This window comes from Rhinolophus hipposideros (assembly GCF_964194185.1).
Source record: "Rhinolophus hipposideros genome assembly, chromosome: 12".
Lineage (NCBI taxonomy): Eukaryota > Metazoa > Chordata > Mammalia > Chiroptera > Rhinolophidae > Rhinolophus > Rhinolophus hipposideros.
In genome coordinates, this window is record NC_138058.1 from 4,306,044 (window position 1) to 4,332,694 (window position 26,651).

At 40.2% G+C, this 26,651-nt stretch overlaps 1 long non-coding RNA gene across 3 annotated transcripts; it reads right to left on the reverse strand.

Annotated features, from left to right (window-relative positions):
- Window positions 1-1,728: 1,728 nt before the first annotated feature.
- On the reverse strand, window positions 1,729-26,651 carry LOC308505923. 3 transcript variants are annotated; one of them, XR_013994640.1, is made up of 7 exons: window positions 26,370-26,651; window positions 11,139-11,272; window positions 9,330-9,381; window positions 5,680-5,837; window positions 5,133-5,272; window positions 4,569-4,598; window positions 1,729-4,073 (listed from the first exon to the last, which is right to left on the reverse strand). It is a non-coding gene; the product is annotated as an uncharacterized lncRNA (long non-coding RNA). The 3 variants fall into 3 exon arrangements; XR_013994641.1 differs by having other exon boundaries at window positions 3,277-4,073; window positions 9,330-9,490; window positions 26,370-26,629; XR_013994642.1 differs by lacking the exon at window positions 26,370-26,651 and having other exon boundaries at window positions 3,277-4,073; window positions 9,330-9,490; window positions 11,139-11,283.

Below are 26,651 nucleotides of genomic sequence, written 5' to 3' on the forward strand. Positions count from 1 at the left end.
TTTTTCCCTATTACTCATTTGTCGAAAAAATTGGGTTAATAATCTCATTTTTGGTAAGTATGATTAGCAATGATAGATATAAAGCAGATACTTTTATGACTAAATAATTTTCTCAACTCCATGTCTTATTGCTTATTGCCAAGTCCCTCAAGCCCTGATGCTCCCCTTTGTTTGGCTCTGTTCCACCCTGTATTGAAATGTGTCATGTTCCATCCTGCTTGTAGCCCCTGTGATCTCATCTCATAGGTCTCAGCTCAAGCAGAAGCCTCCCCCAGCTCCAGAGACACAAAGTCCCCCTAGTGTATATCCTCAAAGCACCATATGCCTTCACTTCATATCGTTTATCAGACTTATCATTTCACTTTCATTTATTTGTGTAAGTTGTTTAATGCCTGTTACTCCTACTACTATACTCCAGTTCTGTGAGAATGGGGATAGCGTCTTATTTCCTCATTCCCAGCACTTAGCCCTGTCAACCTAAAAATCTAGGTGGCAATAACTGAACAAAAAGTGTTTACTTGGGATGAAAGGAATTGCAATTCCGGAAATACAGATTCAGGCAGAAGCCCAAATAGTGTCTCCCCAACCTGCAGGAGAGGAGCTCAGGGTTTTTATGGAGAAAAGGGAGGAAGAGTTGTTAAGAGTTCATTGGTGCTGGATGAGGTAAGGCTGGATTTGTACTTCATAGATGGGTTGGAGATTTGGTCATCAAGCAAAAGGCTAGATTTGTACTTTATTAATTGGTTAGAAATTTGATTGTTGGAAAAGTCCAGTTTCATCAGTTCTCACAAGCGATATTCTTATTTTTACTGACTTCTTGGATTGTTGGCATTTTGGTCCCGTTTAAAAGCTAAAGAAAAACAAGATGTGCAGGGCTATTCCTCTAAAATGGCTACTCTGGTTCTATTTTAATATGGCTTCACTCTTGTCGTGGTTTACAGCAGCAAGACTGCCATATGGTAAATGCTCAAGAAATGTTTGTGGAATTAAGAAATAAACTACCGTGTTTCCCCAAAAATAAGACCTAGCAGGACATTCAGTTCTAATGTGTCTTTTGGAGCAAAATTTAATATAAAATCGGGTCTTATTTTAATATAATGTAAGACCTGGTCTCATATAATATAACTAATATAATGTAATGTAATGTAATATAATATAATATATTACGGGGTCTTATATCAATTTTTGCTCTAAAAGACTCTTCAGAGCTGATTGTCCAGTTACGTCTTATTTTCGGGGAAACAGGGCATTTACTGGCATTAAGAAGAATCTACATAATTCTGTAAGTAGAAAGTAAGGAACTGAGCAATTTTCCATTCACTCCCAGACCTCTGTGACTTCTTCCACATTCACATTTTTGCATTTATATTTCTTGTTCAATGTTGTTGTATAATGTTTAAATTTTGAACCATAATTACTGCCATTTTGTAATTTTAGATCTTTCTAAATGGGTTCAGTGCTTCCCACCTGCCCTGCTTCTATCCTTTCTCTATTAGTCCCTTAGTTGCTAGTTTTAGTTCCTAAGATGGTTCTTCAGGGATGACTCATAGGTGTTATGACCCATGACACATTTGAAAATGCTTGAATGCCACCTTTGTACTTGAATGACAGCTTTACCAGGACAAATGACTAGGTTACATATGTCAGACAATTGGAAACAATTGTAGGATTTCATATTTATGCTTTGTATCACACAGGAAAAAAACCAAAAACAAACACAATGTATTTCAATCAAGTTCTAGTATGCTTTATAATTCCAAGTAATCTCATAGTTCTTCATATGGAAACAAGGATGGACAGTCTCTATAATGAATTAAATATACTGCCAAATTAAATGTTTTTTTATCTCTGTCCCATAACAATCATTTTTTGTTGTGTATAGATAAATCAAGAAAATTATACAGAGAGGATTAAAAATTTATGTTGTATTTAGACCTCAAAATTCCAATCCTACCTTTGTTCCTAGAGAAATGTTTACACATATGCTAAAAGTATCAAAGAATGTTTATTTTTACATTCTTTATAAGAGCCTGAAATGCGGAAACAACCTAAATGTCTATCAGGGAAAATGAATAAATGTGATTCACCTATTAATGTAATACAAGTCAGTGAAAATAATGAGCCAGAGGAAGACAGAAAAAATATAGATACATTTCAATTATATTTTGAACTAAAAAGAGAAAGTTGGCTGGCCCGGTGGCTCAGGCGGTTAGAGCTCCATTGTCCTAACTCCGAAGGCTTCCAGTTCGATTCCCACATGGGCCAGTGGGCTCTCAACCACAAGGTTGGCAGTTCAACTCCTCGAGTCCCGAAACGGATGGTGGGCAGCACCCCTTGCAACTAAGACTGAACACGGCACCTTGAGCTGAGCTGCCGCTGAGCTCCCGGATGGCTCAGTTGGTTGGAGTGTGTCCTCTCATTGCCGGTTCGACTCCTACAAGGGATGGTGGGCTGTGCCCCCTGCAACTAGAAAACGGCAACTGGACCTGGACCTGAGCTGCGCCCTCCACAACTAAGATTGAAAGGACAACAACTTGACTTGGAAAAAAGGCCTGGAAGTACACACTGTTCTCCAATAAAGTCCTGTTCCCTCCCCCCCCCCCAAAAAAAAGAGAAAGTTGCAGAAGAATACTCTAAGTGTATCAGTTATGTCAAAACTTAAAAGCATACAAAAGAAAACTATACATTGTATATGGACTCATAGAAATGTACTTAAGGGTAAAGGCATGCAATTAAAAACACCAAATCCTAAAGAGCTGGGAATAGGAGCATGGGGAGGGCCTGGGAGAAGAAAAGGATGAAATTGGGACAGCTTCCATTGTATTTGTGTCATTTTGATTTCTTAAGCTCTGTGATGGATGTTTATTCTGTATATTTAAAATTTATACATTTTGTAAGATTGAAATATTTAACAGTGATAAAAAGAAGGTATGCTGTCGAGTAAAATTGTACTTTATAGATTGGCTTTTGATTTGGTCCTCAGACAAAAGGCTAGATTTGCACGTCATTGATTGGTTAGCGATTTGGTCATTGGCAAAGGGCAATTTCATGAGTTCTTACAAACTGATGATTAAAGTCTACCTTATTAGTTTTTACTAACCCATACAGTGTGTTCACAGAACCTGCTTCACACCCAGTTATTTTCTTGCCTCCTTCCTACTTTTATCCAATTTCTTTCACAACTCTTCCATTCTTCTCAGCTCATGATGCATCTGAAAATTTAGATGTATATTTGTCTTACCCATCTATTGTTAAGCTAAAGACAAAAGGCCAAAGGGAGAGGCAACAAGCATTTATTTGAGATCCAAAAGAATAGCTATTTGGGAAGCACTGATTCAAGCAGAAACCCAAATAGTCTTCTAATTAGGAGGGGAAGGCAAGGGGTATTTATGAGAAAGAGAAGGGGAACAATGACATCAACAGAAAGAAGGAATTTCTATACATGAAGATAAGCTAATATAGTGGTGTTAATTACAAAGAATGTTTTCAATGTTCAGTCATCAGTCATTCTTATTACCTTTCCAAACAGTTGTTTGGGATGCACGTTGATTTACGCCCAGTCCAAAGGTTATTTTGCCCTATTTTAACATTCCAAATGTTTGAGGAGTAAGACACGAAAGGTAGTTCCTCTGGGTTGGCATCTCTGACTTCATTTTAAAATGGCTCTATTTATATTCTTTTATCTATCTATCTATCTATCTATCTATCTATCTATCTATCTATCAATCATCTAATCTCTCCATCCACCTATTATCTATCTATATGTATATCTAGATGAACTGTTACAAAAAAATTCAACTGAGTAAATTTTAAAGATCTTATTGGCTTTAGTCAATGATTCATGAATTGGGTAGCATACCATCTAGCAGAGAGAAAGGAGCCCCGAGGACCTGTACAAAATGGAAGGCTTTCATAGGCAGTAAAGACCAGGAACAAGGAAGTTATACTAGGGAAAAAAGTGATTGATTATTGCAAGGTCACATTCCTTTAGGGGATGACAGGGGTCCATCAGGCATGTCACGTCACTAATGCTGCTCAGATGAGTCCTGATTGACTAGTATAAGATTCCATTCCTGGAAAAGCCAAAAGAATAATTAAGTCTTGATTTTAGTGATGTGGGGGCTTAGCATGAGCGACTCCATTTTGGGCTGGTGGTCTTGTTTTCAACATGAGAAACACTGATTTACTCTACTTACTTCAGGTTTGACTTAAATCCCTCTAGTTGTTTGAACCAGTTCTAAAATGGTTTACACTTTGAACTTGGGGAAAGCTCCCCAAAAAGAAGGGGAGGCGAAGTATAATTGTAGTAGACTTGTGGAGAGGCTCAGCACTAGTTACCCTGAGTTTCTGAGCTCCACGGAGTCTTAGAATCCTGGTCCGAGCAGGACAAGTTGCCAGACATCTGTGTGATCTTTTTCCAGTTGCCAGAGGTTAGTCACTGACTATTATCTTTTACGTTATTTGTCATTTGCTGATTTTCTTGAAAGAGCTCACCTTTAGAGTTTTTGTTTCAATCTTACTTATACCCTCTACCCCACAACTGCTGAGAAACAAGTCATTTATCTTACCTTATGTTTGGAGTGACATAGAAGTCACACCTGGGGAAGAAAAATGGAAAAAATTAAATCCCGCACAATGTGTGTGTGTGTTTGTGTGTGTGTGTGTGTGTATGTTTGAGTTCCCCCAAAAGTGGCAGCTAAATGCTTAATCTTGCTGTATCTCTAAGGCATTACTAAAGTCAATTATCTGGGGGAGTGGATTCTTACTCTGCTGTTATTTTGAGAAGAGTGCAGAAAATGTTTAGCTTTTCTCTGTATTTGAGCAAATGACATGATGAGGGTGATTCGGAGACTCAGCTGCTTAGGACACTTTGCATAGACTTTGGAGAAGAAATAAGCAGGTTAGGCTATTACTGTTGCTAGATCTGAAGCAAGAAATGTCAAATAGCGACCTTTATTTCAGAACTTTTCAAAATGTTTTTGCCTAGAGCATAAAAAAAAAAAACATGTCTTAGAAATCTACACAGAGATCAAATCCATACTGGGGAAGAAAGGATGTGGGAATGACCTGAGATTTCCCCAAGGCCAAGAACTGGGTCTTGTCCTCCACTCCCAAAACTTCTGTCTCTTTACCTAGTGTTCTCTGAGCGCCACGGACAACCAGCAGGCAGCCAGTTATAGAGCTGTAGAGGAGGATAAACTCAGTTTCCGAGCAACAGCCACTTCCTTGTCTTCAGGAGGGCAGGGGTGGAGTCCAAACTTTCTTTGAGTCTCTTAAAACCAAGATAATATTTGCTCAATAAATATTAATTACAGGATTAGGCTCTAAATCCTGAAGCCATAATATTAACAAAGTTTGATGATGGCAAATGAATAGACTAACAAATTGCTGGAATAATATAGACAGTCCTGAAGTAGCCCCCAAAACTTAAGTTACAACTAGACATCAAATCCATTTCAAGTGACTTAGAGATTTAAATGTAAAAAACGTCGATCAGCATTGGAGAATAGATTTAAAAAGAATATTAAGAGGTGGAAGGTCCTTCTAAACAATACCTAAAACCCCGAAGCCATACTAAGAAAACATTAATACATGTGACTACATTAGGAAAAAAAAAACACAAGCAGAAAACATATTTTAAAATGTTAGAAATGACAAACTGGAGAAAGAAACACTTACAATGCACATAACGAGGACCTAATTTTTCTGTGGAAGATCATTAGCTGACCAATAAGAAAAAGATCTTAGAAAATGTGCAAAGGACATGGATAAACAATTTGCTGAAGAAAAAAATCACCATATTTCACCACATAAATGGATGCTCAAATGGATGCTCACTGAAAATGAAAGAAATATAAGTTAAAATCACGAATACCATTTTTCATTTATCAGCTATGTCAGATAATATTTCAAGGTCAGTAAGTTAGGTAATGCACCAGGGCTGAGGAAAGGCATTCCCATACATTGCTAGTGGGACTATAAGTCTATCTTTAGAAGGCAGTTAGGAAATATCTGTCAAAAGTACACATACTTTTAAATTTCATAATTCAACTGCTAGACATGGACTCATATTCATGCACGTAGGTGCATGATCGTGCCACCGTTTGTAGTAGCCTAACAATAGACAAAAATCTAAATGCTTAGAAATGAGAGGCTGGTTAAATAGATTATAAAATAAATTGTTTTATCTCATAAAGGAATTTAAATATAGCTCTTATAAATCAGGTAGATATATGTATGCTAGCATGAAATAATTGCTACTCCCGACCGGATGCTGGTCTGTTGCTGCCGAGAGCGCTCATGGGCCTGCTCCTGCCACGCGCCCATACAGTTCTTCAAAAGGCATGTCTATGAGCAGCCAAGTTCATAGTACTTCACCCAGAAACATCCACCCACATGGCCTGGGTCCTTCCTGAATTTGCAGAAGGGCTCCAAGTGACCTCACCCAGGACTGCTTCCTGAAGGTCCTTTCCAGCTAATCTTAATTTACTAAAAGAAGTATCCTGAATTCCGTACTGAACAAATGTTTCTCACCCTTCTGCCAGTCAAAATGATTCCAGTGATCTTAACAAAGCCTTGGAGAAACTGCATTCAAGACGTCTTTCTCTTTTTCTTTTTTCTGTCTTCTTCCCTTTTCCCATTAGCACAACCCACCAACAGTTAGTCCCTGATTGTAAAGTGTACCAGGTCTTAGGAGTCTTGTCCTAGCTGGGAAATGTAAGTGTGTGGATATGAGCTTGATTCTGCTCGTGTCCCCGCAATTGGGGTTCAGAGAGAAGGTGCATTGATAGGAGGTCTCATGCTGAGGGGACTGATGAGATCAGTGGAGAGAAGAGAGTGGGAGCTGTGGGAGCTGTGGGCCTTGCCTCAGGGGGCATCCAAGGTGCTGCGGGCATCAAGGCTGTGAGGCAGCAGGGCTCAGAGGGAGAGGATCGCTGAGAGTGAATGCTCCCTGGAGGGGCTCACAGCTGAAGCTTGTGTACCTCATGGGAAATATTTTCTCCGTCAAACCCTTTGGTTCTACTCCCTGTGTTTCACTCGGTGACATTCGTCCATTTGGTGATATGTGTTTTTGCTGAATAATTTCTGTTGCTTTTTCCATTTCTTAAACTCCTTGCCAAAACATGGCAGCCAAGTGCATGGTCCTTGAGAGCCAAGAGAACTCTAGGAGAGCTGTGTAGAAGGGGCCCCTACACTGGCTGGGCTGTTGGACAAATGGGCTCTGAGGTCTCTTCCAACTCTAATTACTTAGGTGGTGGGAGCCTGCACAGGATGAAGACATCTAGGAGGAGGTTTGTGATGAGGGTCTTCCTGCTCTCTCTTAGTGATAACGATGGTCCTTGAGTTCCAGGCACGTCTAGAGGTTAGCTGCAGTGCAGAAATGTTCCCCAGACTCAGAGGCATGAGAGTTTCCTAAGTGTTTCCGGATGACTTTCTCTTCCTGGAACATAATTCCCTTTGAAAAAGCTTTTTACCTCTTTTACAACATTTCTGTCTGCTTCTCAGAATGCTATTGAGTTAAAATGCGAGCCAGTTAAATGCCATTAAGACCATGAAGACAACAAAGCTTTGAGGGCACATGTTGTTCATGAATAACCATTTTGAGGCTCTTTGACCTTGAAAGACGACATTCAGTTTTGATGTGGGTTCACATTGCTGTGTAATCCACATTTCTCCTTTGACTTTGAAGGGCTGCATGAACATGGTTTCTTGTTCTCTCCTAATCCCCATATTACCTCAGAAGAAAGATCCTGGTGGAGATGTTGGTTTTAAAAAATGCATATGCTAATTTTTTCATAATGTGACTGGATAGGATTTTCATGCTCCTGTAGGGGTTCAGGATGAGAATGAGTCGCCCCAAGACATACATATGTGTTAAGTGGATTATATTGAGCTAAAGGCAACCAAGACCCTACAGGCTCAAGAGAAACTTCTCTTCCCCACCTCCCAATATCTAGAAGAATTTAAATAGGGGTCTTGCCCATAATAAGAGATTATCAGAGATAACATTTATGACCTATTAAAATGGCAGGGCAAACTGTTAATTACTGAACATCTGCTCTTCTTATCCTCCTGCAAAGACCTTCTTCCCCTCTGAAGCCCCAAGGTGCCTTACCTCATTCTTAGCTCAGAATGTGAGATATACCTCATTTTAACTTTCTGTCCCTGACTCTCTCAGGTATGTGTAGTTTTCATATGTACATATGTAGTTAAATTTGGTCATTTTCTCTTGTAAATCTGTGTCATGTAGATTTACTGATTAGACCTGTCATTATATGACATATATGTTTATTGCCTGTCTTCTGGCCTAGAAATTACATTCCATGAAGTCAGGGATTTCATCTTGTTTATCCTGGTGTCCCTTGTCTCTAGAACAGTGTCTGGCACCCAGTGGGTCCTCAGTAAACTTACTAAAGAAGCTGTGGATGTTCCAGGCTTTAGTGAGCCTTCCTTTCCCTAAAGAGCTGCTGTGTTTTTCGTCCACAGTCATCTGACAGGAAGTGCTGTCTTGTACTATGGTATACCCTGCGTCTCTGTTTTATGTTGCCAGCTCAATGGCAGATAGCTCAAGGACAGAGAATATGCTGTATGCCCTTCCCAAGAACAAAGTTCTGAGTGAAATATATGTTTGTTGATGTGTAGTCACTTTGGTTATCTTCCCATATCACCATTTCTAAAAGAAATTTTACTAAACTCAAACCGAATTCTGGTCTCAAGAACACAAATCTAGCTCTAATTGGCATACAGAAGACTATTCTTGGAACAATAACTGTGTGAGAGGGCTTGCTCCAGGGATAAAGTGTAGAGAACTGCAGAATGAAACTCCAGTGTGCTGGACCTTGGCTCTTTATGGGCCTGGCAGGTTAGCTGTTCTCAAAGTGTGATCCACAGACCCCTTTTAGTAAGTCTAAGAGGTCACACCTGTTTTCATAACAACACTAAGTTGTATTTGCCTTTTTCACTGTGTTGACATTTGCATTTATGTGGCCAAAGCATTAGTGGGTTAAAACTGCTGACGTCTTAGTACCAATCACAGCAGCGACACCCATCTGCACCAGAGGTAATTGGGAAAAGCACATGTGTGATTCATTTACAAGCTCAGGTAGCAGCTTTTTCTTCTCAGGACACTATTTTTACTCAAAGGGAAAACTGACAGACAAACTATGGTTATTTAAAATTGGGTATCTGGCATACATTTCAAAAAAAAATAAACAAACTGAGTCTGTCATTTCAAGAAAAACAAGTGAAAGCATTTACTGCCCATAACATTCAAGATCTTAAGTGAAAATTATAAGTTTGGCAAACTTGAATATCTTTTCAGTACTTACAGACTTTTCTGATGAGATCAGTGGCAACATTAGCACATGGGACTTTTTGATACTGTAAAATGAAATGAATCAACTGTTTAGAAGAACTGTGTAACTCAATGAGCCTATATTTTCCATTTGACCAAAGCATGATGCTACAAAATGAGGTGTGGCTGAAAGACCTGTTCAAAATACAAGACAGACAAATGATTTTAATGAATATAAAATTCATTGATATAGGTTCAGATTGCACACTGCAACTAACACTTTAAAAAGTTCCACCTGTTGAGTTTGGGTGTAGTAGCAAAGAGGAACATCCACAAGTACTTTAAAAGGTTGTTAAAATACTCCTGCCTTTTCCAACAGCCCAGTTTTGTAAGCTTGGATTGTATTCATCTACTTCAACCAAAATAATATATTGAAGTAAACTGACTGCAGGAGCAGATATGGGAAAACAGCTACTAAAGAGATTTGCAAAAAATAAAACAATGCTCTTTTTTCTCACTATTTTTTATTGTGAAAAATGTTATTTTCACAAAAATATACCTTTTATATGAACTTGTGGTAGATTTATTCTTTAAAAACTGAATTAATAATATGTGCTTTAACTTTTGTTCAGTTTTAATTTTGATTATGGAAGATATTGACAGGTATACTCTAGATAAACAAAAGCTCTTTGGAATCCTCAATGACTTTTGAGAGTGGAAAGAGTTTCTGAGACCGAGGCATTTGAAAACTGCTGTAGTAGATGCAATGAGGGTGGGAACAGGAAATAGGTTGTGCCTCCTTCTTTCCAGGGGATGGCAATTTAGAGAAGACCAGCTAATTTGAATAACAGTCACTATGAATGAGGAGCCAACCCCTGGGAGAGTTATATATTTTCTGATTGGCCAAAGCAAGACTCTAATGTTACAAGTCAAAATGGGCATGTTAGAGACAGACATGCTCCTTTTTTCTTCAAGAGAAGTTACTGAGACAATATAAATGCACATTCGTAAGTTTCTAACTGTAGGACAAAAAGCCTGTTTCTCCTGATATCCCATGTCTTTTTCTTCTCCCTCACCTGATTATTAAATGTACTTGCTTCTTAGTTCTTCACATATAACATTTTACTCAAAAATTCACTCTTTGGAAGCTTCTGGAGTTTTTTAGGCTCCCCTTTAGTCCTCTCTTCCCACTGGAGTGGAGACTACAGGGCAGGTGGCTTGCCTGTCCAACTGTACCCAGTGCCATCCCTAGCACTCAGCTTGCACATAGTGGGTCATCAAAACATGGTTGCTAACTGAATAACTACACATAGAGCTATAACGCTATTTAGGATGAAGATGAAAATGTTAGGTGAGTTTGTTGTGTAATATTTATTCTGTGCGTCATTCATTTCCTCTCATTCAAGGGCAGCTGCTTTGGGAAGCGCAGAGCCTGGTCTCCCACAAGCCAAGACACAGCTGGGAATTGTTGAGCAAGCCCTGTCTGGGAGGTAGGAAACTGGGCATCTAATCTGGGCTCTGCTCTCAATTAGCTGATCTCTTCAGATCCATTAATGCCTTTCCTTTCATTAGGTAGAGGTAGGGAATTAGACGGATATGTTCTTTGGATACAGAAACAGATACATGGACAAACATTTTGACTGCTTGCTTCTCTGAAGTCCTGAAGTACCGAGGTTGTGAATTTGCCCGGAGAAGGGCTTTTGTTTCATAACTGGTAATCAGAATGAATTTTAAATACTATTCTACTTTTGCTTGCATTCTCTCTAAGCAATAATTAAGTATTATTAAGAAGCAAAACAAGATAAATAGAAGGGCTATAAAGTTCTACTGGGTCTCATCTTACCTTCTGTCAATGAGATTTACGTACTCAATCAGCAAGTATTTATTGATCACTACATGCCCACGTGCCAGGTGTGCTCTCAGGGTGATCAGATTCTGCAAGCTCGTCACCCTTTCTGGAATTCAGCTTTCTGGTTTCTAAAACAAGACTTAGAAAACACGTTCCTCAAGAATCTTTCCAGGTTTAAGACATCTGTGATATTAATCAGCCACAGAAACATTTCTCTGCTTCTCCTTTATACATCTATTAAAATCTTGGGTAGTGGAACTTAAAATATTTTGAGATTTAACCAGATTTAAATTCCTGCAAAATTTCACACTTTCTCAGAAGACGCATAATGAGATTCTCCAGTAATAGAGGGAAGAAGAACAAATATCTTGGGCTATTTGAAGATTTATGTGTCTATGCATGACTCTCACTTAGCAGTAAGCCATCTCTAAGTAGGAGCACATCAAATCTTCTCATCTCTGAAACTCATCCCATTCTTTACATATGGCTTCATTTAAGGGAATGAATAATTTTTCATGCTTGTAATTCCCTGACTCAGCCCCATGCGATGACTTTACTTCTTAAGGCCTGTTAAAAATCCAAATTTTTTTTGATAAATTCTACTATTTTATGAGCAGCTGGGACACAGTGGATGTGAGGCTGCTCTTTAGTTCTGAAGGCAAAGCAAAGAAAAGCTCTCTGTGTTGTTAGGGCCCTTTCCTACCCTCTTTCTTCCTCAATGGCTTTGCCATGTTCTACTCTTCTTCCCATGATTGATAAAATCCAAGATCAAACTATTTTTGAAATAGCATAACGATTTGTGATATAAGGTAAGATAACAAAGGGATCCTGATTTGATGGAGCCAGGAAAGAGTTACTTTCCAAAGATGAGTTTGTTACTACCTTAAAAGAAAAAAAGTTTAATGCAAGGAATGTTGATTCTCAGGGTTCAGCTCAAGTCTGTTAGGTGAAGTAGCTGAGCTTTCAAGGTCTCAGGAGGGAGAAGATCTCTGTAGATCTGAACTACCTCACTCTGTGTTTTGAAAAGAAGATGGAGACCCTTGATACTGGCACACATCAAGGGAAATTTTCTCTGCTTTGAAAAGAGAAAAAATGTTCTTTTGAACTGATGTGTGATCCTCTTGAGGTCTCAATTCCCTTAGTTCAATGCCAACATTTTCCTTGTGTTTATTTTCCTTCCTAACTCTAACATTTAGATTATAAAACCTCCTGTTGAAGGATATGGATTGTGTCATTCATCGTTGCACCCCTGTTGTTAGTTCCATACACGGTACCTGGAAAGCTCTTTAAAAATGCCAAATGAATGCAAATGAACGTCTGGCTCTGTTTTCTAATATGGCGGCCCTTGTCATGCTGAAAAGAAAGGCATGAGCAGCGTGGAATTTACAGTGTGGAATTTGGGCACAGTTTCCTGATAATTTCCACGTGTTAAGTAGAGAGCAAAAGCTACTCACTCAGATCATTGGATTCTGCAGAAAAAATTTAGCTGGACTTACAATCAAGGCATGTAACTCTGTTAGAACAACAACAAAATAATTGGAGCTGCCCAGTGGTGGTGGGATGTCCTGCCTATCATGGAAGTAGTTCCCTTTCACCCATTTATCAAAGATCTATTAAGCACCTACTGTGTACCAGGAAGTCTGCTGGGTTCTAATGATATAAAGTTAAGTAAGACATGGTTCTCACCCTACAAAATGAGGGGCAATAAATCAGGGTTGAAGATTTAGGGGAGAAAAAAGAATAACCAGTTAAATTTTAACTTGGAAAAATTTTTTAGTATATTTATAGTATAATATGAGCCCCATGCAATATGTGGAAGATGTATTAAGATTATTTCTATTTTATCTGAACTTTAAATGTAATGGGACATCTTGTATTCTACGTGTTACACTGGCACACACTGTAATGATCATGTGAACAGAATGTTGTCTGAGTTCAGGGAGAGAACATAATTCTGCCTGAACAAGCCAAGAAAAATTTCTCAGTGATATTCAAACAGTGGGCATTAACTTGCTTGATCTCTCACAATAGTTACTATTCTCTCATTTTTCAGATGAGAAAACTAAGAAGCAGAGGTTAAGTGACTTGCCCAAGGTCACGTAGCTAGTAGGTGAGTAAGTAACTCTGCTGGGATTGAGCCCAGGAAGTTGAAGTTCTTAGCCCACACTTAACCACTAGCTATACTTATATTGCTGCTTCTAATAACCCATTGTGATAATCTATTTATGTTATTTATTATCCAAAACATTTTTGTGCCTATTAGCTTAAATTTCTTACATGACACATAGAGAGACAGAGAAACTCAGTGATGAGTCTCCCCTGCCTTCCATCACTGAGATTTATGCGTTCACTCAGGACACATTTCCTTAGCACTGTACGCCTCACAGAGCTGTGGTGAGACCTGTTTGCTATCATTTTCCCCCTTGTATAAGTTGGGACACAGAAATTAGGAAAATCCCCTTTAATAACAAATCTGTTATCTGAGTCATCCCTAGGACTCCTAGATCAGCTCCCATGCCTAAGACAGAAATCAGTTCTGCATGGTGGGTGCCTAGTTTTTATTCAATAAAGTAAGGACAAATGGAGGTGAATTAAAACCATAACATGGATATCTTAATATTGATGCATAAAGTAGAATCACCTTCCTTTTAGGACTTTTAAAAAAATGACCTTCCTATTGGGAGAAAGCATAGTACAGGATGAGTGCAACCCTTGAGTAGCCATCATAACCCTCTGGGTGGCATATTAAAATGCAGATTTCTGGGCTTCAACCCCAGAGTTTCAAATTCAGTAGATCTAGGGTGGCCCTGAGAATCTGCATTTCTAACAGAGCTCAAGTGATGCTGGCACTGTGGGTCCATGGGCCAGACTGAGCAAAAAGCACTGGCCCAGGGAAAGGAATCTGTGAAATCAGGAAGCCCTGGGTCTGATTCCCAGCTTCTAGCTGTGTGCACTTGGCCAAGTCACATAGCCCGATCGAATCTCAGTTTCTTTATAGGCTTTTTCAGACTTTCTGAGGATTAAATGGAATAAAGTTAAAATGTTTATTTTTCTTTCCTTTCTCGTTTGGGGATAACACAACTGTGCTCCTGTGATGCATGTAGAGATAGTTCATTGTCTATCTCCTTTGCTGTTCTCCTCTGAGGAAAGGAGCCATGTTGACAACGTCCCTGACTGACAAATGTTGGGGGAAGTACAGGAATTGTATCTGGCCTATGGCTGAGTCTGGAGATTCCCATGGTGGCTGGGGCTATACCCGTGCCCCTGGTAGGAACTCCCAGGAGGTATGACACTATACTCTTGTCTTTGGGTTTTCTGGGAGCAGATTCTGCGACAAGGTGCAAACAGCTGTTCTCTGAGGTGAGCCCAGGGAATCTGGTAGGAGGATGGGGCAGGGAGGGAAAGCGGTCACTCAGGGCAGAGAAGAGCGCAGGGGCCACTTGTGGCCACTGTAAGCAGAGTTTCTGGAAAGCTGTCTGGCAGTCATTCCTGTCAGCCTCAACCTCTGGTGACACCAGAACCTTCTCGACAGTACTTCAGCCCGAGCGAATCATCAGGTCTCAGCACTTCTCTGCACACCACTTTCGTGCTGTCACCAGATTGTTCCCTCAGCTGTCAGCACATCTCTCTCACATTCACTTCCTTGCCACAGACTCAGCTTTTTCACAAGGACAGATAATTCATCTCACCTCTACTGATGTGTCTCACGTCATGATTTGGAGGAAGCTGCCTCACCCAGGTCTCAGTGGGCCGCTCCTCCTCGGGGGGCAGTCAGGCCCTCATTAGGACTAAGACACAGCTGCCACCACCATGTTCTATCGGGCGCATCGTATCTAATTTCGCCTCTCATTTTATTTTATTTTTTGAAATAAGCTACATAAATATATATTTTATTCTTTTTTTCATCATGATAGTGTATTTCTTTCACTTGAAAATGGTGCCACAGTTTTGGCTATTATAAGTAATGCTGCTATGAACATTTAGGTACACTGTTTTTCTGTGGATATATGTTTTCATGTCTCTTGGACATATGCCTAAGAGTGAAATTCTGGGTCAAGTGGTAACTTCATGTTTATTTTTTTTCAAACTTTTTTCAAAGCTGTGGCACCATTTTTACATCCCTACTAGCATGGCATGAGGGTTCCAATTTCTAGTATTTCTACATCTTCCCCAATCATTCTTATTATCTGTCTTTTTTATCATAGCCATCATAATGCTTGTGAACTGGTGTCTCTACGTGGTTCTGCTTTGCATTTTCTTTACCACTAATAATGTTGATAATTTGTTCATGTTCTATGGAAAATGTCTATTCAAATCCTTAGTCCACTTTTAAATTTGGCTATTTGTCCTCTATTTTTGTATTGTAAGAAGTCTTTATATATTCTGCACAAAAGTCTCTTCTCAGATACATTATTTGCCAACATTTTATGTCATTCTTTGGATTATCTTTTTTACTTTAGTGATGGTGTACTTTGAAGCACAAAGATTTTGTTTTTGATGAAGTCTATTTTTTTTTAAATTTTGTAGTGTGTGCTTTTGGTATTATAATGAAGAAGTCGTTACCTACCTCAAGGTCATGAAGATTTACCCCTGTGGATTATCTGATCAAGATGGCAGAGTAAATAAACTCTGGCTCGTCTCCTCTCGAACCACATCAATTACCACTAAACTATAGAACAACCATCATTGAGAATCACTTGAGGTCTAGCCAAACCAAAGACCTACACCTACAGATATACATAAGAAGCCACCTCGACACAAGTAGGAGGTGTGGAGACAAGGAATAGGCTACTCCCACACCTGCATGTGACAATTAAAATTCAGGAGGGATATCTCGCCTTCAGAAGTCCCCCACTGAGGAGCAAGAGGTCCCAGCCCTCTCCAGTCCAGGGTTCCAGTGCCAGGGAGAGAAGTCCCCATAACTTCTGGCTGTGAAAACCAGTGGAGATTGTGGCTGAGTGGGACGGAGGATGGCTGCACTCCCAGATGCTCCTCTTAAAGGGCTGGCACACAGAATAACTCATGGAAGGAATCACTTGTTCTGAGCTCCGGAAGTGGGACAGTAGCTCCAAAGGTTCCAGGGATATATGAAGAGAAACTGAATTTTCTAGCTTTAAGATGAAGCCTGGAGGGGCAGCTTTCTCCCTGGTGGAGGTGCTGGCAGAACCCATTGTTTCTTTGTTGAGCCCTCGCCCTCCCTGAACGCAGATGGAGGGAGACGCTGTATCTGAGGCTGCATCGAACTGGCTGTCACCTTTCGTCTGCCCACCCTAGCGATTCTCTGAGACCAGGCACCAGCCAACTTTGAAGCACACCCATAAATGGCCTGCCTCGGCTCATGCTGAGGTCATTCCCAAATCTCTCAAAGGTTCACAAAACCCAAGCGAGCAGCATCTGGCTTCTGGTTGAGTAGCTCTAAGATCAGCACTAGAGACAGCCAATGTTGGTTCACAGCTTGGTCTCTCAAGGCACCTTCCAGCACAGTGTGAGCGGTGGCCATCTCTAGATCACTTTGTGGCTCACGTCAGGTGGCCCCGAGGCTGAACTAGGCTTGCAGTGGGTCACCTCCCAGGATGCCCCAGGGCTGGCGGGTCTAGTGACCAGCTTTGGATGGGGCCAGATCATTACCTGGCCACTTCCAAGGATGACACACCCAAAGGGCAGACAGGACAGGGACAAGGGCCCTGCTAAAACAAAGCCTGCTCTATAGGGGCAGCCCCCACACAATAGCTCCTCCACTGTTGTCACAGCCAGTCCTCACAACTAGTCAGCCTAAGAGTAAATCCCTCCCAGTGGTGTGCAAAGAGCAATTAGGTCTCAACTACAACAAGAAGGCACACACAACCCACACAAGGTCCACACTTGGAGCACCCAGCTCTGGTGACCAGGAAAACTGCAGCACTGGGTGCCACAGGACATCTACTAGATAGGCCACTCTACTAAGAAGAGGACATATAGCAGCCCTACATAGAAACAAACACAGAGAGGCAGCCAAAATGGGGAAACAAAAAAACATTTCCCAAATAAAGGAAGAGAATAAAGCTCCATAAAAAGAACTAAACAAAATAGAGACAAGCAATCTACTGGACGCAGAGTTCCAAACACTGGTTATGAGGATGCTCAATGGCCTCAGGGAGAACTTCAACAAAGAGATAGGAAACTGTCATGCGGGGCGGCCTGCGGGGTCTCTGGTCCCGCTCCCCACATAAGAACGCATGGTGAGGACATGGTGAGGCCAAAAAGGAACACCCACGGAGCCATTGATAGGGGAGTCAAACCAATATATTCTCACTGGCGGCTGGGCTGGAGACACAGGAAGCAGGATCTACATAATCTGCAACCCGCCATCCTCACAGCAGTCCTCACTTGCCAGCCACCATCTTCTTGCTAGCCCCCCCATTCCTTTCTGCTAGCATAGCCACAGCAGTTATATTAGTGGCCAATGGCTTACGGGTTACAGCTGACAGCCAACTAGCCACAGCTGATGGCCATCTGATCACAGTTAATGGCCATTTACTACCCAAGCCAGCACCTTTCTATGTGAGGCTGAGAGCCTAGAAACTGCTTTTTGGGGCATTGTCCCCATACTCCACCCTACAGGGTCTCGCCTCACAATCTACACGACAAGTCTTTCGCGAGGGGCCCTGTGCGAGGAGCCTGGAGGTGAATGCAATATCCCGGACACAGCCAGGCTCTCCGGGCACAGCCAGGGTTTCTCAGGGCACCACCCCAGTACTTCTGGTCACAGCCAGACTTCCTGGGCTTCTTAGGGTACCACCTGTTTCCCCGGGCACAGCCAGGGCCTCTCCGGGCACTGCCACTCTCTCTGGGCACAGCCAGACTTCCTCGACTCAGCCAGGGCTCTCAGGGCACTGCCACTCTCTCTGGGCACAGCCAGACTTCCTGGACTCAGCCAGGGCCCTCAGGGCACTGCCACTCTCTCTGGGCAAAACCAGACTTCCTCGACTCAGCCAGGGCTCTCAGGGCACTGCCACTCTCTCTGGACACAGCCAGACTTCCTCGACTCAGCCAGGGCCCTCAGGGCACTGCCACTCTCTCTGGGCACAACCAGACTTCCTCAACTCAGCCAGGGCTCTCAGGGCACTGCCACTCTCTCTGGGCACAACCAGACTTCCTGGACATGGCCAGGGCCCTCAGAGCACTGTCACTCTCTCTGGGTCTCTCAGGGTACCGTGCTGGAACAACAGTGGCTCACAGTCAATGTGCTTACATATTCTCGATGGCGGCCAGTCAAGACACAAAAGCAAACATCTGCCAGTTCCACTACATGGTGGCATGTTCCCAAACAAACAGTCAAGCTGTCCATTAAATTAGGGATAGAAGGCAATTCCCCATAGCCCATAGTCATTCGCCAGGGCTGTCCTGGGGGTGAGGGACAACCTTGACCTCACCCTCATCTCCCACGAAGGACTCAGCAAGCGTTTCCTCCTGGGACTAAAAGTCCTGCATCCGGGCTGCCTCAGCAAGCAGTTCCCAGCCCACAGGGCAGCAACAACATCCGCTTTCTCCGGCCTCTGCTGGTGGGGGAACCATCCACATCTTTCCACCCCTCCATGGGGATCGAGCTCTCCGGCAGCTGCTCCTCCTGGTCTTCCTCAGACTGAGCTTTCATACGCACAAACTGCTCCACTGCCCTTTGGAGAGCTTTGGCCGGCACCGTATCCTGCCGATTACGCCATGTGTTGTGCGGGGGACCTTGCTCGCGGCGCCATTTGTCATGCGGGGCGTCAGGTGGGGTCTCAGCTCCTGCTCCCCACATAAGAATGCAGGATGTGATGAGGTCAAAAAGGAACACCCACGGAGCCATAAGTAGGGGAGTCATACCACTATATTCTCACAGGTGGCATCCGCCTCTCTGCAATCCGCTCTTGCTAGCCCCTATTTCTTCTTTCTTGCTAGTGTAGCCACAGCAGTTATATTAGTGGCCAGTGGCTTACGGGTTACAGCTGACAGCCAAATAGCCACAGCTGATGGCGATCCAATCACAGTTAATGGCCATTTACTACCCGAGCCAGCACCTTTCTATGTGAGGCCGAGAGCCTAGAAACTGCTTTTTGGGGCTTTGTCCCCACAGAAACATAAACATAGAGATAGAAAACATGAAAAAGAGCCAGGCAGAAATAAGACTACAATAACTGAAATGAAAAATATATTAGAAGGAATCAACAGTAGTTTAGATGAAGCAGAAGATCAAATTAGCAATTTAGAAGATAAGGTAGTAGAAAACACCCAATTAGAATGGTAAAAAGAAAAAAAATCCCCCCAAATGAGGAAAGTTTAGGGGACTTCTGGGACAACATCAAGCGTACCAACATTCACATCATAGGGGTATCAGAAGAAGAAGAGAGGGAGAGCGAGGAATGAGAACCTATTTGAAGAAATAATAACAAAACTAGCCTCACCTGGAGAAGGAAGTAGACATACAAGCCCAGGAAGTGCAGAGCATCTCAAACAAGATGAATCCAAACAGGCCCACACCAAGACACATCATAATTAAAATGCCAAAGGTGAAAGACAGAGAGAATCTTAAAAGCAGCAAGAGAAAATCAGTTAGTTACCTAGAAGGGGGCTCCCATAAGACGATCAGCTGATTTCTCAACAGAAACTTTACAGGCCAGAAGGGATTGGCAGGAAATATTCAAAGTGATAAAAAGCAAGGATCTATGACTAAGATAACTCTACCCAGTTAAGGTATCATTTAGAATTAAAGAACAGATAAAGAGCTTCCCAGACAAGAAAAAGCTAAAGGAGTTTCTCACCACCAAACCAGTATTGTAAGGAATGTTAGAGGGACTGCTTTAAGACAAAAAAAAAAAATCAAAATATGAATCATTAAATTGTAATAACTACAGATCAATCAACAATCACTTTAAATGTAAATGGATTAAATGCTCCAATCAAAAGACAGGGTTGCTGAATGGATAAGAAAACAAGACCCTTAGATATGCTGCCTACAAGAGACCCACTTCAGATCAAAAGACACACACAGACTGAAAGTAAAGAGATGGATAAGATATTTCATGAAAGTGAAAACAAACAAAATATGCTGTGGTAGCAACACTAATACCAGACAAAATAGACTTTAAAACAAAGGCTATAACGAGTAACAAGAAGGGCCCAGTAATCCCACTTCTTTGTAATTATCCAAAGAAATCCAAAATGCTACTCTGAGGGGATGTGCGCATCCATACATTCGTTGTAGCAATGTTTACAATGGCTGATATGTGGAGGCAACCTGGGTGTCCACTGATTGATGAATGGATAAAGAGTAGGTGGTACATATATATAATGGAATATTGTTTGGCCAGGGAAGGGAATGAGTTCTTGCCATCTGCGGCAGCATCAAAGGATCTGAAGGGTACAGTTCTGAGTGAAGTATGTCAAACAGACAAAAACATATGCAATGTGATTTTGTTTATATGTGGAATCTAAAGAACAAAACAAACAAACAAAACAGAAAAAAAATCTCATAGATACAGAGAACATTTTGATGGTTGCCAGATGGGAGGGGGGTTGGGAATGAGTGAAAAAAGGGAAGAGATTAAGAAATACAAATTGGTTGTTACAAAGTAGTCAAAGGGATGTAGGGTATAGCATAAGAATATAGTCAATAATATTGTAATGACTGTGTATGGTGTCATATGGGTACTAGTTTTTTGAGGTGGTAAATGTGAGGGGGTTTGGGAGACCCAACCAGGGTGAAAAAGGTGAAGGCATGAAGAAGTAAAAATTGGTAGTTACAAAATCGTCATGGGGATGTAAAGTAAAGCATAGGGAATATAGTCAATAATATTGTGACAGCGTAGTATGGTGTCAGATGGTTGCTGGACTTATGGTGATCACTTCTTTAGGTATATAAATGTTGAATAACTATTGTGTATACCTGAAACTAATGAAATATTGTATGTTAGTTATATATTTTAATAAAAATCTTTTAAAAAGGATTTAGTGTTACATATTCTTATATTCTTATATCATGTTCTTACATTTAGCTCTTTGATTCATTTCGAGGATATATATATATATATATATATATATATATATATATATATATACACGATATGAGGTTGAGGCCCAATTTTATTCTTTTACTTGTAGAAATCTGCTTGCCCCAGCACCATTTATTGAAAAGACTATTCTTTATCCACTGAATTATCTTGGCACTCTGGTCAAAAGACAATGACCAAAATGTAACCTTTTTTTTTTCTGGACTTCAATTCTACACTATTGGTCTATATGTCTTTCTTTATTCCAATTACAGTCATGAGACTAGCTTTGCAGCAAGTTTTGAAACTGGGGAGGGAGAGTCCTCTAATTTTGTTCTGATTTTTGGCTGGTCTAAGTCCCTTTCATTTCCATATGAATTTTTAGGATCAGTTGTCAATTTCTGCTTAAAATACACTTGGAATTTTGCTACACATTGTATTGAATCTGTAAAATAATTTGGGGAGTGTTGCTATCTTAAGAATATTAAATCTTTCTATCCATGAATATAGAATATCTTTCCAATTATTTTAGTTTTTAATTTCTTCCAATGATATTTTATAGTTTTCAATGTATGTCTTGTACTTCTTTTGTTAAATTTATCTGAATATTTTATTCATTTTGATGCTAACGGAAAAGAAATTGTTTTCTTAATTTCATTTTTGGCTTGTTAACCATAGGCTTTTGTAAATATTCTTTATTGGGTTATGAACATGTGTTTTTATTTCTAGTTTTCTAATAATTTTTAAAATAATAAATGGATTTGATTTTCCTAAATGTTTTTACTTAAAACACTAATATTATCATTTTATTCCCTTTATTCTGTTGATTTGGTGAGCTACATTGTTTTATTTTCAGGTGCTAAGTCAACCTTACATTTCATGGAAAGTCTCACTTGGTTGTGATCCTTTTTATGTATTGCTTGGTTATATTTTCTAATATTTTGTTCAAGGTTTTAAAAATATTTTGTTCATAGTATTTTGTGAATTTTCCACTCTTTTATCCTTCTTTGGCTCATCTCAGAAATGTTCCTTCTATTTTTCAGTTGTCTAAAGTATTGTTATCTGTGTCTAATCTAATATTAAACTCATCCATGGGTTCAGATAATGTATTTTTTAGTTTTAGAACTTCATATACCATTTTATTATTTCTGGATTTTTTCTGAAATTCTCTATTTTGCATTTAATTTCTTGAAGAAATTAATCACAGTTATTTTAAATTCTATACCTGATAAATTTCAATATCTAGATTTCTTGATAGTCTCTTTTTGTGTCTCTTTGCTTTTCTCTTAGTCTTCAGTCACTATGTGTCTTTTTGTGTCCTTGGTTATTTTTACAAAAATGCCAGATATTCTGTATATATAATTAGAGCCAATTGGAGACTCTATGTGATGTTATCTTTCTCAAGAGAGAATTTACTTTTGCTCCTTATAGAAAGATGAGCCCTGTAATAAATTTAGAGACTGAGCTGGTTTGAAGCTGGGCCTCATTCTTTGCGAGGGTAGCTTATTTATGACATCCCTATTTCTAAAATGGTGCTCTTCTGCAGTCCACACTGGAATGTTTGTGTCTTTACTTGGGTCCCTTGTTCTCTTGGGATTCTGGACCACAGTTTTCCTGATCATCACCTCCCACCGTTCAGTTCCTTAAAATGGAATCCAGCTCCAGGTAGCTTTTCAGCTGCTGCTTTTGAGTTCATGGTCTGGCTCAGTCTGCTTTCTAATTGGCAAATATCTCAAAGTGAAAAAGTCAGATCAATTGTCCTGCTCACCTTCTTAAGTTTCTTTCTTCTCTGGGATCTTCAAACAGACGTTTATTTATTTTGTCCAGTTTCCTAGTTATTCACAATGAAGGAGCTGGTTTGAGACAAGTTATTCCACCAATGTCAAGAGGAAATAACACACATTATCTCTTGAATAAAAGCATGAATGAAAAGTGCCTTTTCTTTAAGTACTTGTGTTATTTCTTAACAGTGCAAAACTAACAGTCTTAGGAAAAGATAGATTTGAGTCCTATAATTTCATTTTTCACCATGGGGAATGCATATCTAAACAATGAGAAAAATAATATCCATCAGTAGAATATTATCAAAGAATGCAGACCATTTGTTGCTTTCTAGCATGATAAATAGGGATTGTTGAACAATTAAATGGGCAATCACAAGTTGATATTAAGCACTCTACTAATTATTTACTCTTTCCTTTTGTAGACTAACCTTTTAGTTCCCAAAATGCACCCTAGACCAGCTGGGGCACAAGTCAAAACAAGTCTAAAAATATTCATGTGAACAATGAATCATATACCAGCTGGTTGATACGCTTTTGTTGAGAGGAACCTAGTGATATCAATTATAGTTTTATTTTACAAGTACTATGTGCCTTTTTAATATAAAAATAACGTCACTAAACAGCATAAACTTTTGCTTGTTTTTAGCAGTACTGAAAGGTTTCTGTGTACTCATTTGCCCTTACCTGTCCCACCTTATAGAATCCTGTCTAAATCTTGTATTTGAGGGATGTTATACATTGAGTCCATAGCCTCAACCAGCAAGCTTAGATTCCCAAACATAACTTTCTCTCACTGAGCCAATAGGCCCAGCTCAAATAAAACCAGATGCTTTCCTGTCTTTAGTAAAGATTGAAATGCTATTAAAATAAATTGTTTATGACGGATGACGAAAAGATACAATTCAAAGTTGTTTAAACTATTTATAAAGCAATAGCTACCTTGAATCAAGTATAGGAGCCTTTGGCACTCATATTTCCTTAACAGAATGAACTTTCAGTAAAAGGGGAAAAACGAGCTTCATTTATTCTTCAAGGAGTTAAATATATTAACCTTCAACGAATGTAAAGCCCAACACTATATTAAAGGGAGACAAATGATGCCACAATTATCTTTCTTTGACTTATAAATAAATTGATAATCAGTGGTGATCCAAAATTAAAGGTAAATTAAATATTAAAATTCTTAATAATATTTAAATTTCAAGTCCTTCTGAATTACATAAAGAGTTTATTTAGTAATAGAGAAATATGCTTTAGAACTATGCTGTCAAATATGGTAGCTAATTGGCACAGGTGAGTGACTATTGATTACTTAAAATGCAACAAATCAGGATTGAGATGAGCTGAAGATGTAAACATCATCCTGGATTTAGGATACTGAATTAAAAAATATTTTATTATACATTTTTAATATGAATTACATGTTGAAATGATATTGTGTATACAATGAATTAAACACAAATGTTATTAAAATGAATTTTACCTGTTCCTTTATACTTTTTAACGTGGTTACTAGATTATTTTAAATTCCACATATGGCTCACACTATATTTTCTACTGGACAACTTTGCTCTAGAAGTTTAAAAACTTAAAGAACATTTAGGAATGTAAAAATAAATTTATCCACTTTCAATATTATTATTAAAAATAAAGTGTTGGCACAGAAGCTTCCTCACTCCAGGAGGAATGCAGCCCTGTCGACATCTTGAGCCAACTGACACCAGTTTTGGATTTCTGACCTCTAGAACTGTAAGATAATAAATTTGTGTTGTTTTAGGTCACTAAGGGTGTGGTAATTTATTATAGGGTAACAATTCTGCACCCAATTATGTGTGGGTTTTTTCTCCCCACACCAAGCAATTCTCCAAAGCCAGCTGGGTGACGTATAATTCGACTTAATTCTGAAGCTATCTTGGAGATAGCATCAGATCCTTCAGGATAAGGGGTCAGTCCTGCAGGACTGTCTCGTCCCCCCCAGCCCCCTGCCCCCTCAGATGCCAGTCACAAGTTCAGGTTGTCATCTGTGCTTCTGCACTGTGGGCTATAGATTGGAAGTTCCAATGACCTCCTCCTTGGGTTTGATTAATTTGCTAGAGCAGCTCACAGAAACATTTTACTTACCAAATTAACAGTTTATTATAAAAGGATATAATTCAGGGATAGTCAGAGAGGTAGAAAAGATACATGAGGAAAGGTATGGGGAAAAGGTAGGGAGCGTCCATGCCCCCTCTGGGTGTGCCATTCTCTCCAAATCTCCACATGTTCGCCAACCAGGAAGCTCTCCAAACTCTGTCCTTTGGTTTTGATGGAGGCTTCATTACATAGCCATGAGTGATTAAATCATTGGCTATTGGTGATTGAAGTCAATCTCCTGCCCCTCTTTCCTCCCAGGAGGTCAGTGGATAGGACTGAAAGTTCCAACCCTCAAATCACATGGTTGTCTCCACTGGCAGCCAGCCTCCACCTTTATGTGCCGTCCAAAAGTCACCTCATTAATGTAAGAAACGACGCCTTTATTACTCTCATTACTTAGGAAATTCCAAGATTTTACGAGCTCTGTGACAGAAATCGGGACGAAGACCGAATATATGTTTCTTATCAGAAGTCACATCACATCTAAACAATAGAAAACTAATACAAACACAGAGGAGGGAACTGAGGTTCTGAGAAGTGAAGGGATATAACTAAGTCACAAATTCTCAAGTAGAGTCCTGTGGCTCAGACAGAAGTCTCTTAATTGTAAGTGTCATGAGAGTTCTCCAACACCACTGGGAGGAGTGAGAGTGAGTAAAGAGATACCTCAGGAAAGTATGGTTGGGGCATCTCCCTCACTGCACTGAGGAAAGCCCCCTCAGAGTACGAGCAAATGTTAGAACAGTAAATAGCTTTGAGATTTAAGACGTTTTAGTCTCCCTTAAAAGTGTCTTCATAATAAGACACTTAGGAAAGATGTCTTTCCCTTAGACAGTAGACAGGAAGAGGGTGAGGCTTGAAAAAGATGAATTTTAATATTGAGTGATTTATGCATTCATGGCTATGAGCTGAGAAATGAAGTTCCTGTGGTGAAATATGCTTGAAGAATCGGCCCACAGGTTGCTGGAAATCATGGCAGGCATCCTCACACAGAATTCACACCACAGTCTTTTAACTCTTCATAAGACACAGTCGAAATAACTAGCGGCTGTCAAACATATCCTACGTGTCATAGCTTAATAGGTTAGAGTGTTGCATTAATGGAACCTCAGTCAAGCTGGATCTCTATGCAGGTGAGATGCCATTGTGTGGTTCTAGGGTTACAAACTACCTCTGGAATCCTGGGAACCAGCTCAGCAGCTGCAAATTGGCAGTAACAACATCAAGCTGAGGGCACCTTGCCTTCTTTCTAGTTTCCTCCCCTTCCCTTTCTTAGCTGTCCCTCCTTTCTTTCCTCCTACCTCTGGCCTTTCTTCTGTTTTCAGTCTTCACTCTGCGCAGGTGGTCTCTGTTCCTAGGGCCAGTCTTCTGATGTTGCTGGAAAACTCCTGCTGGCCTGTGTGATTAGTTCTTAGTGCTCAACTTATCCCAAAACCAGGGGGGTCCAATTTCCACCAATTTTCCCCTTCTCATATTTGTCATTTTCTGGGGTGTCCCAGACTCCCCCGTCACCTCTATCTTCTGCCATGATCCTCTCTTTGCCACCAGCCATGTCCCTTCTAGACCCTTCTCCACTGGGCTGT